The sequence below is a fragment of the Anomalospiza imberbis genome, chromosome 17, assembly GCF_031753505.1.
Source record: "Anomalospiza imberbis isolate Cuckoo-Finch-1a 21T00152 chromosome 17, ASM3175350v1, whole genome shotgun sequence".
In the NCBI taxonomy this organism is placed as follows: domain Eukaryota; kingdom Metazoa; phylum Chordata; class Aves; order Passeriformes; family Viduidae; genus Anomalospiza; species Anomalospiza imberbis.
The window spans coordinates 11,921,353-11,932,961 of record NC_089697.1 but is presented as its reverse complement, the minus strand read 5'-3'; the positions used below and the strand labels follow the sequence as shown (position 1 = coordinate 11,932,961).

At 45.4% G+C, this 11,609-nt stretch overlaps 1 long non-coding RNA gene across 1 annotated transcript; it reads right to left on the bottom strand.

Moving 5' to 3' along the window:
- Positions 1-393: 393 nt before the first annotated feature.
- Positions 394-4,765, bottom strand: LOC137484276 (uncharacterized). The gene is made up of 3 exons (XR_011004812.1): positions 3,710-4,765; positions 2,141-2,288; positions 394-1,108 (listed from the first exon to the last, which is right to left on the bottom strand). It is a non-coding gene; the product is annotated as an uncharacterized lncRNA (long non-coding RNA).
- Positions 4,766-11,609: the final 6,844 nt, after the last annotated feature.

Sequence of the window (11,609 nt, the reverse complement as noted above, 5' to 3'; positions counted from 1 at the left end):
GGAAAACGGATGTGTGCAACAACAGCAAAAGTGCCTGGAAGCCTCCCAAAGCCTGAGTGAAATGGGGGAATGTTGAGTGGCACCAGACAAAAGGAGCAGTGATTTAATCTCCACAGATGGGGAGGAGGGAGCGGTGTCAGGAAAAGCAGGAGGATGAGATTATCTAGGCAATAAAATGAAAATGAGCAAGAGGTGGAGAGAACTGTGCTGAGATAAGAGGAGGTGGATTACAGGACTGGCAGATGGAAGGGGAGCAGGCAGCCAAACAGTGAACAAAAAACAGGTAATAAATCTGTAAAAATTGTCATCAACAATGTTAAATACCATTTGCAGCCAATTTTCTCCAAGGAAGTAAGTGGTTATGGCAGAGGGATGTGCTGTGCCATCCCCTCAGGGTGCAGTGATGCTGCCTCCAGCCCCAGCCACTGCAAATGGCCAGCAAGGTGTGTTTGCTTGGACCCTCAACTCCTGCAAGACAGCCAGAATCCTTTCTGACACATGGATAAGCAGCCCTTTACACAAAAGGTGAAAGAAATTGCCTCTTTCTGGAGGGCCTGACCATCCATTTGACTCAGCCTAATTCAGGAAAGCGACACCTCGGCTCTTTTGCTGCTGAAAAGAGAATTTCCTCCAGCCTTGCTGGAGCACATTAGGCTGGGTATCTCAGTTCCGGGTGATAAGGCAGCTTTTATCAAGAGACTTTCATTAATGCAGTTTAACTGGCAATAGACAACTGATAACAAGCAGACATTTGACCACAATTTAAGTCATTAAGCCCTTGACCACCATGTTTTCAGAAGATAATCTCTAGAATATCTTAATCTGTGTCATTTTAGCAAAGCTTTCCAAATCTGTGAATCCCCCAGCCTTCCATTACCCAAGGCAGGTCAGTTCCTGCTGGCAGCACATCTATCTCAAGAGGTCACTTAAAATAATTTATTTGTCATCTCACTTTAAATCTGGGAGAGGAAATTAATGGACAAAGAGAAGTAATTACCTAGTGAGTCTGAGACCTCTTCAGGACAAGGACACCTTGTTGCTCTGTGCCTGGCCCAACAGGGTTTGGGCAAAAGAGCAGCAGTGGTGGCTCATATGTCATTGCAAACATCTGTGTGGAATAATAAATACCTGTTTGGAGCTGAAAATTTCCCACCCAAAAATGGGGCAAGGTCAGATTAACCCTGTCCCTCTTGAGTTGGGTTACATGCCTACCCCTTCTTTATTCCCAAATGGAAACCTCTTCCTCCTCTGCCCCTTTAGCTCATTTAATGTCTCTTCAACCTGCAGCACAACCAGGAGAGGACACAAACAGATCACAGGGTGCTGTCTGGGGAGAGGGAAGAGGTCAGGGGGAAGGCATGGAGACCCTAGGTCAGAAGCTCCTCGCCCCAGACCCTTCTGGAAAATCCCATTCCTCCCTAGCAGGGGTAAGAAACATTTCTACCAAGCTGAAATGAGTGCATTTAAGAGCATTTTTTTTTCCCTAGGAAAGCACTGTGGTTAAGCAGTTCTTGGATAGACTGTGGGAGTGAAGTGCAGGAAATTCAATACTCTCTGTTATACACCAGAGGTCAGGCTAAGGGTCCCTTCAGCTCTAAACCATACATTTTTCAAACCATTACAAAAAAGCCCCTCCAAAACCCCCTCCAGTCTTCCACTCAGCTTCTAGAACACTTCTCAATTACAAGATTTGATTGCCAAATGTTAACAAAGAGGCCAAAACCATCAGGATCCACGTTTGACTCCAGTTTTTATGGCAGCCTGGCAGCCCAGCCAGCCAGGAAGGCCCTGGAAGCAGCATTCCCTAAAGAAGCCCAGAGCTGTAGCCTGAGGGCCTGGGGCTCCCAGCTCCACAGGCACCTGCTCCTCATCTGGCTCCAGAAGCTGCTGCATTTCACAGGCTGTTCCAGGCTGGGATGTGGGCTAGCTCATCCTGCTGGAAACCACAACTGAAAACATCGTCTGAACACAAACCTCTGCTGTGCCCAGACAGGAGGAGCAGCCCCCACCCCGCAGGGAGAAATGGGCTTCAAGGAATGGTTGGGCTGAAGGGGACCCAGGAGGGCAGCACAGAATGGTGGCTCTGAGGGAGGTTTTACAGGAGGACATCAGGCAAAGAAAGTGCCCAGCACTGACTGACCCAGCTGGGACATGTCCACGTCCAAAATCCAGCCCAGGAGGCTGCAAATGCTGCAGCTGAAATCAGTTGTGTCAGGTCCTGGCAGCAGGTGTTAGGAGGAGCTGATTTCCACCCCAGGATTAGCAGCAGGATATACAGCACATTCTCTCTGCAAAAGTGTGATCATATCAAAGCTCCATCTGTACTCAGGCTGGAGCTCAGAGCTATTAATGACTACGGGGGAAGAACTAACATTTTTTTCTTATTACCAGTTAAATAAGCTTCCCACACCTTGAGAAATAAGCATTCCTTTTTCTTTAAAGATATGTCCATACATACCTTCTTCTTTCAATACAGATAATCTACACATACCCAGGGAGAGGGACAGTTGCACAGATTTTAAAACCCAGACTATTAAAAAAGCTGTGTTTATCCTATTTTTTTTAGAGAAGCTCAACTGTTCTCAGCTTGGATGCAAAGACACATACTTCCACTCTAGGTATTTTTGGTCAGAAGGAAAAGATAAATAGATAGTGCATTTCAGCTGGCTTTATCTAACTTTGGTCAAGAATTTAAAGCTTTGCACTGAACACCAGCACATTTCAAGCTTCAGCTGTAATTCTCTTCTCCTGACAAGAATTTGCTGCTAACAGAGCCTATCTGTGACATGGGAACCAACGGGCTGAAGCTGAAACCAGGGCTGTCAAGCTCACTTCACTTATTAGTTATGAAATGGGAAAAACCAGCGAGCAGTGGTGTCACATGGAAACGTGAGTGCAGCAGTGACACCGCCTTTCAAACGGTGTCAGCACTAAAACCAGGCTATAGATTGTCTGGAAAGTAATAAACACTGATCTGGTGATCCTATTCTGGGCTGGTCCTTTGACAAAAAGGGGAAAAAAAACCCTAAATCATTAAAACAAAACCAGAAGCTGGCAGCCCCAAGCAGTTGGGCACTGAGGGCGAGGGCAGTGCCCGGCTGTGAGCGGTGACCCCGCTGCCCAGTGCCAGCCCCTGGGATGGGGACAGGGTGATTTACACGGGGACAGCTGCTGCAGTCACCCCAGCTGCCTGCTGCAGGGAGAGGGGCTGCTCCCAGCCCCAGAGCATGCAGCAGCTTCGAGCTGCCTCTTCCCTTCCTCATCTTTTTAAAATTTTAAGGCAAATATCCAGTGCCAGGCTGCCCTGCTGGTTTGCCCTCACAGCTCAGAGGTGGTTTCACAAAGAGGTGAGCTGCTGTTGTCCCACCAGCCATCCCAGGAGGGCTTCCATCCCCAGGATAACACATCACTCCCCTGAGCCTCCCACCCCTGAGGTCAGTTCAGATGCTCGGAATGACTTTTCCTAATCTTCAGCACGTCAAACCTTATTAGTTGATTTTATTAAATCTCTCTCCAAACATTTCTGAAGTAACACTTGGTGTTGCTGTATCCCAAAATAGCCACTCAGTCCGAGCTTTTGGCAGCCAGCACAGAGGCTGGATGAGACCCTGGAGAGTCGGATTAAGAAGGAAACTTGCACCCAACCCACTTGTCCTTTTGACTTGCACAACCCCTTCCCAGGCCCACACAACCCCCAAACCTCTTTTACCTTAGGAACTCTGCAAGCATTGCTGCTTCTCCAGCTGCCTTGAACTCCAAACTGGGCCCAGGACAAAATACTGCTGGCAAACAACTCCAGTTGTAGATCTGCAGTGATGGTGCAGCTGCAGGAACCTTCCACCAGCATCCAGATCATTACTCTTCCTGTTAGAACAGGCTTTTATTTCTGCTGTCTGAGAACATGGGACAGAGGTACAAAGCCTCTGCCACTGTTAATTATTAAAAGCATTTATCATTGAATCTCAAGTTCTCAAGTGATGGGCGGGGGGCAAATCTTAGGTGAGCCATATCATTTCCATGAGAGGACTTTCAAGGGGAAAGAGTTGGAGGAAACCAAAGTGCATTTAAAATGTAATATGAATTCATATCAGTGACTGTTTTGACACAGCTTTAACCTCTGACTAGAGGGGTTTACAATGTAAAAGACATCTGGTAACGGACAATTTTGCAAGGTAGACAATTTAAAAGACATCTGGTAACTGATGATTTTTCAAAGCCAGAAGTCCATTACATACATTCAAATGAGCTTAAAAAAAAGTACAGGCACATCTGGTGTCATGAACAAGAGCTCAGAAAAATCCCCATTCTCAGTTGCAGTGTTGCTGGTTTGGCCAGCGGTGAAAAGCAGCACAGACCTGACCCCAGAGGCTGCAGGGACCGGATGGGCAGGTGCCCCCCTGGGCTGAGCAGTCTGGAGCTGGACTTTTGATACAGCAGGTATATGGCTTGGTCCTCATCCTTCCTCTTAGAGCCAGCTCAGCAGTCTTGGCCTCCTTTCCTCATCCTGAATATCACCTTTCTTCTCCCACCTATAGAATTATCTACATCTTTCCTGTGTAAGAAAAATGGTCAGATTCAGCCCCGAGCCAAAAGATCCTCATTTGGCCCTGGAAGTGTTGAAAGCATGGGTCACACACCAGAGCTGGAGCACAGAAAACCTGGCTGTGTAAGTACCAGGGAATTCTGCCAAAAAGACCAGGGATTTTGTCTGTAGTCAGCCCTTGGAGAATGCTTTCTTTGGCAAAAAAAAAAAAAAAAAAAAAAAAAAAACCAAAAAAAAACTATATAGAAAAACTCCATCTCTTGCAAGCTTATGAAAGCATGGCCGTGTGCCACGGGGGTTAATGGGCTCCCCAGCAGTGTCCCCCACCATAATTCAAATGGCAGGAGCAGACTCTGAGTTCCCCACTCTCTCTCCTCTCTCTTTTTTTGTTTTGTTTGTTTTAAATAAAGCCATTAGACCCTTGAAAAAGCAGCCATTACAAACTGTGGGAAGAGTGTTCCAAACAGCTGTTGAGGGTGCTGAGCAGCCCCCCAAAGAACCAGAAGGAGGGTTTTCCACTGAGAAGTTTTCCGTGTTCTCCCCTGCACAGAAGAAAACACTGAGAGGGAAAAATGCTGCCTTTGGAAAGGGAAAAAGTTCTGTTCCACTCTCAACTGAGCAAGGTGTGAGCTCCATCTTCCTCCCCAGAGGGGATAAACTGAAGATGCCACTTCCCTCAAACTTGACCAGAAGTTTTGCACATCCCACCACGCCCATGCTGGCACAGATGCCCCCAGGACCAGCTCAGCTGCTCTGAGCTCTCTGCACTACAAAAGCAACCTCGGTCTTTCCTCCTTCTCAGGGACAAACCTTTCAGGCTGAAAATCCCCTTTCCCTCTCACAGCTGACCAAAAACTCCAGCAACATCAAGGCACTGTGAGTTGTCTCCTGAGCAAGCTTTACCAGGAGAATGACCTGAAGTCCCATTCACCAGCATCTGCTTTTCTTCTGTTGCATTTAATATGAATTCTCTGTCTTGAGTAAGGGGAGGCTTAGCCCTGAGTTTCTTATCTGTCACTGTTCTCCAGGGTTCATCCTATCTGGAGATTTTCCTGAAGCCAGGCTGGCTTAATTCCAACAAGTGGAAACGAGCTTCCATTGCCCCTCTTATCACTCCCTGCCTTAAACAAGTTTGACCTTTTGATTGATTTGAACTTTGGGCAGCATTAAAACACTTGTTCTGGCAGATGAGGTCAGTCCCTCAGCTTTCTGCTGTGTGTAATGGGGCAGTTAATGCCCCACTGGTTTTAAATCATGGCATATTCCCAGCTGTGAGGACAGGGAAAGAAAACAAGCTCACCAGAGGTTGTCCCCTGACATCAGGCTGGGCCAGGCTTGTGAGCAGTTCCAGCTCCTGCCTCGTGATTACTTCTGGTTGCACACTATGCAAAGAAAAAGAAAACTTTTAAATAGTATAGAAAAAGGTCCTATCTCTATCTTCCTCTCCTCTTCATCACCCTCTCCTGACTCCTGAGGCCATCCATGCAAAATCCCTGAAAATGCCTCCTGCAAAGGATTGTTGTGCCACTGCTGACCTTGGGCAGAGGTTTTTAATAACCAACAATGACAAACAAAACCCTGGGAGTAGAACGTTTCCACAGCATTTAGAATTGACTTGGAAGGGAAGATATTTTGTCCAAACACATAAATACTCCTCAAGCTGTCACAGGCCGGAATTTGTAACATCATGCTATATATATATCCGATTGGAAAGGGGAAAAAAAACCCAACTGGAAATGGATTACAAAGAGCAAGTTGAAAGAAATGCAAAAACCAACCACACGGGGAAAACCACACTGGAACAAGCCCAAATCTTTTCATCACTGTAGAAGCATTTTATGTTAACGTGAAGAGGAATTTATTCTTTTATTAATGCAGGATTTTTTTTCTCTGCCATCTCTGCAGGACTCGACATAGACAAATAAAAGCCCTGTCAGTGACTTCATTGCCCTCAGTGTTATACAAAGGGGTTGGACACACTCTAATGGGCACTTCTTTGTGGCAAACAGGAGTTAATAATGGGCATTTTTTCCCTCCTTGCAGAAGAATGCTGGTGAATTTAACAGATTTTATAATGTTTGCTTATTTACAGTTATGGTTGTAAAAATTACAAGAGGAAATCTTAGTTGTAAGAGGGAAATATAGAAAAACCTAAGCACTGAGAAAGTTTTTCTTCAGAGGAGTTGTCTCACAAGCGTCCCCCGTGCTGGTCATTGCTGTGAGAGGCCATGGCTGTGATCTCTCAGATTATCAGGACACACCCAGAGGGAAGAACCCTGTATATCATCACTTCTGAGGATGGTGTGGCCACCACTTACGTAGATGGGTTGCTGCATCCTCTGTCTAAGCCTATAGATTGATTTTTAGGTGCAATAAATTCCAGATAAAATGCATGGAAATCTGGAATATGCTCATCACAGCATTCCACTTCAGAAGTACAACCCTGGGGCTAATTTCCTAATCACTAATTTCCTGTATTGCCCCAAAGCTCTGCAACTGCCATATTCCTTTACTTCCTGCCAGCTCTAGTGAAGAATCTGGTGTTACTTACCCAAAACATCATTTCTTCAGGGAAATAAGGCTGAACCTCAGGTCTGAGGGGTCAGGGTGCACCAGTGGGGTCACAGCAGCTGCTCTCTGCTCAGGGTATCCCAAAGCACTTCCAGGAAGGACACAGCCCTGCCACACTGACTGCATGGGAATACAAAGGGAGGCAGGAGAGCAAGAACATCACTTTTCAGAGCCCATCATTTGACACTCACACTCAGAAAATCCCCTGGAGCCCTGCAAGGGCCTGAACATCCGCCAGCAGGGAGAGGAGAAAACAAACAATACTTTTTAAATTTAATGTTTAAAACAAGCACACAAATATGAGTGCCCATAAATTATACATAGCAACATTCTGTCCTTCCCAACCCACTCACGTTTGAAAAGTTAAATAAAGCAAGTTATCTTGTAAAATATTAATTAAAGTAAGCATTGTATTGGGATCCAAGAATCACTTTGTGTCCAATATTTGCAGTGTCACCATGGTGAGGAGCTGCACCTAACGACAGTGCTTTAGTTATAAAGACCAGTGAGCTCAGCTATTGCTACTGGCTTCCCAAACTATAAACCTGTCATCTGGACTAGGACAGCTCAGAGAATGTAAAATGAGACTTCAAAATCAGCATCACTGTTTGAAGTTAATGCACAGCTCTTGCCAGCTGTAAAAGTGAAGGTTGCAAACACCGGAATATCTGCAATAGGGAAGTATTGACTGCTAAACACACATGGACTGAGATAAAATCAAAGTGAAGATGGGGCCTTTCACTGAAACCCCTGCCAATGAAGTAATGGGATAGAATATGAAGTGTGAAAGCTTTAATGAACACAAGAACAAGAAAATTAAGTCATGTGAAAGCTCACTACTGTGCTGTCTCCAGAGATTTTATACAGGCCAGTTTCAAGGTTCTAGGTCACTGGGGAAAGTCTCACAGATTGCATTTCTTGGGAGAGGCTCTGCAGAATGTGCTCCTACATCCCCACACACCCGGGGGCTGCTCACAAATATTCGGTGTCCTATGAAAAGCTGTGCCTCATGCCTAGCAAAACTGGAATAATAGTTTTAATTTTAGATCCAAGTACAAGGTAGGAGCAGGTTTCTAAATGTGAGTGAACATGGGGAGATGGCCCATTCACACACAGTCTCTGCTGCCTCCTGATAGCCAAAGCATTTTGCACAAAGTGCCTCATGTGGCCACTCAGACACTGAGTATTTCTATATTAAATCAGTCACAAAAAGAACAGTTTAGAATTGTTAAGCACGACATGTGGATCAGACACCGCCAAGGCTGTTGTTTTATCAGGCTGGCTCTGGTTGGGGTTTTTGGTCCCTCCCCTGCTCTGTGAGGAGATCCAGCCCTTCCCTGGCACTCTGTGCCTGCCCAGATGAACCACAGGGCAAAGCAAACCTCATCCCTCCTCCTCCCCTGCTCCCAGCCCCTGATTATCTCAGATCATCAGTGCTTTGGATGACCGAATAAACAGGATTATGCTCTCCCAGTGCCTGTTAAGTCACAGCTGTATGGCGATCCTATTAGTGGATGGCAACGGTGTGGGTATAGCCAGGCAGGAGATTAGCTTTTGCTTGCTCTGTGGAGCTGAAAACAGCACCGGGAAATTTTTAATCTCCATGAAGGGGACACTAGAGCTCACAGAAAGAACATCAAATTCATCTTTATTATCCTTCTCAATCAGCTGCCTCGCTAAAAAAAAAAAAAAAAAAAAAAAAAAAAAAAAATTCCCGATTGACAAAGTCATAACCTCCTTTCACTGATACAGCAGTGGATTTGGGATGCCAGTGAAAAACATCTTACATGCACTGCCTTTTTTCATCCCAACTGATCCCAGGATGCTTTACAAGTGCTGCATGCAAATGGCACGTGGGATTAGCAGCACTTTGCAGTGGTCTGCCTCTGCTCCCTCTGAGGTTAGAGGGAACAGAAGTGGGACTTGCTGTTGAGTAAAATGTGAACCAGGCTGGAAAACAGCCAGGACACTGAGATCAAGACTTGCATTCATTTGGAAGCTGCTGGCACAATGGCCCTATTGATCAGGACTTTGGGTTTACGTCTTGTCCAAAACAATGTAGCAACCTACAGTGGGGCATGAAATGATGCTATTTTAAACCTGCTGGTAATTCATCATTATTTATTTTTCAAGTGCTCAAAGATAAAAATATTGAAAGAACAAGCAACAGGGGAAATACCCATATCTAAATTAAAATCTTCTTACATAAACTATCCAGATTTTAACACAGCAGCATGCAAGCAAAGCCAGCCAGCTCACAACCCTCTCATATACATGCACACAGAAAAATAAATTCCTTCAAAAGAAACTTTGAAGATCATAATTACGCATGAAAGCTACTATATATTAAATTATACATCTAGTAAAAAAGAGTCATTAGCCCAACAAATGGGCTGTTAATGATTTCAGGTTTGCCTGAGGCCACAAGCTAATAAACTAGTGATTAACCAGCATTTCTGGGCTGCTGCTGCCGCTGAAAGCTGCAGCCTGGTGTCACAGCACTCGCCCAGGGCTTGGGAACTGCAGAAAAACCAAAACCAAAGAAAAAGCCGCACTGGATCTGGGCCATAGAAACTGCCAGAGTTTCAGGGCCTGTCTGAGGCACCGTCAGCTCCATCTCTCATCCAGATTCCTCATTTCCACCACCCACTGGGATGGCAAAACCTGGGACTTCCCAAGTGCAAGTGGAACCAGGTGGGGTAGCCAGGGGAGCCCCTTCCAAGGGACACTCTCCACGATGTGTCCCAGCACACACCATGCCCAGGAGAGGCTCCCTGTCACTGCCAGTGGAACCTCCCTGCTGCTCCTCACCTTCTCCACCTCTCTCCTCTGAGGCCACTCTTGGGTGACCCTGGCAGTCATTTATATGGAAAGCAAACCCACAAGAGTGTGCTTGGCACCTTCAAAAAAAAAAAAAATCCAAACCAGACAGCTCTCCCTAAAGCACCTGTACTTACTTTCCTCCTCACACTTTGAAGGGTTGAGGATGTGGGAACCAAAACTTGCACAAAATTGTCCTTTCCACGGCTGGGAACAGCAGGAGCAGGGAGGATGGTGCCCACTCACTGTGGTCAGGATGACACCAGAGCTTACAGAGGTGTTACTTGCACAGGGCAATTGCTTTGAAATGAAGACCTCCATGCAAGTAAGGGGGCCTTTGTTAACAAAATTTCAGACAAATAAAACTCCTTTTCACCAGCAGTGCAGTGGGTGACATCATAAGTCCAAAGAACTAAATAAATGAAACACTTTTCAAAGGATGGAATTACTCAGCAGTTTGAAGCAGAGAAAGGAAGCACTATCCATAAATTAAAGAAAGATGTTGTTCATCCCTCAACCATCATCCTCAGCAGGCTCAAAGCCCCTCTGTTTGGAGTTACTGTGGGTAAGGAACCACCTGCATGAGCTCCCAAACCTTTGCAAGAGGAAATGCCCATCCATGTACATAATCCAACTCACAGAATAATCCAGACCTGGAGATTTGGATCTCCAGGGGCTGAGCCAGCCTGGGCTGCTGGTGCAGAATTCCCATCACACATGGGGAGGTCAGGGATGCTCCCAGAGCCCAGCACAGCATCCCCAGCCCTGCCCAAGAGCCACCCTGGCAGGCTCAGCTGCACCTCTCAGTGCCAGGGCACCTCCTCTCTCCTCTCTGGCTGATTTACCCTCACCCCTCACCTCCTCTGGGGAAATGTGAAAATGTGGAAGCTGCATTTCTCCAGAGCAGCACCGAGCTGTGCTCTGCTGTTTGCTGCCCCAGGAGTTGCCAATGGCTTCATCTGACAAAGTTCTCACACTCCAAATAAATAGTATAAACACAGCACCCCCCAGGAAGGTCTAAGAGCAAAATGAGAGATTTGTTTGATTTAAGGAAGCCTTTCCTCAAGTATTTTTTAATGTTTTAATGAACTAGCTGTTAGATTACTTTTTTTAAAAGATAAAAAGAGAAAATGTTTTCTTCCTTAAGCAATATTGCAATTAAGATCCAAAATTTATACCTCCACGTTAGAAATAAAGAAATAAATTGGATCCTGCTTAAATAGAGACCATGGCAAAAACTCCCACTGGCTGCAGCTACCAACAGAACAAGGCCCATGTACAAACTTACAAACTTTGGATATAAGATTTTCTGAAGCTATTAACCAAACACTGCAAAGAGTTCACAAATAACTAATAATTTTCTACTTTCCTTTCAGTGACATTTACAGCACAACCTCAGACATGTTGTTGAACTGGTTTTTTGAAATCTACATTGCTATGTCATGTAAGTCATGAGCATTTTACCTGATTTTTCATAGGCATGCTGTATTTTTTTTTCCTTATTATTTCTACAAAAAGAATATAGCTGGATTTCAGCAGCAGTTACAGCGACTTCAGATTAAATATAGCAGTTATTGACTTTCCCTGAAATTCAGACACTTCTGAAAATAAACTTTTTGGCACCCACTAAGGAACACACTGAACATCTCCTTTAGTTACAAGCCCTCAAAATAAA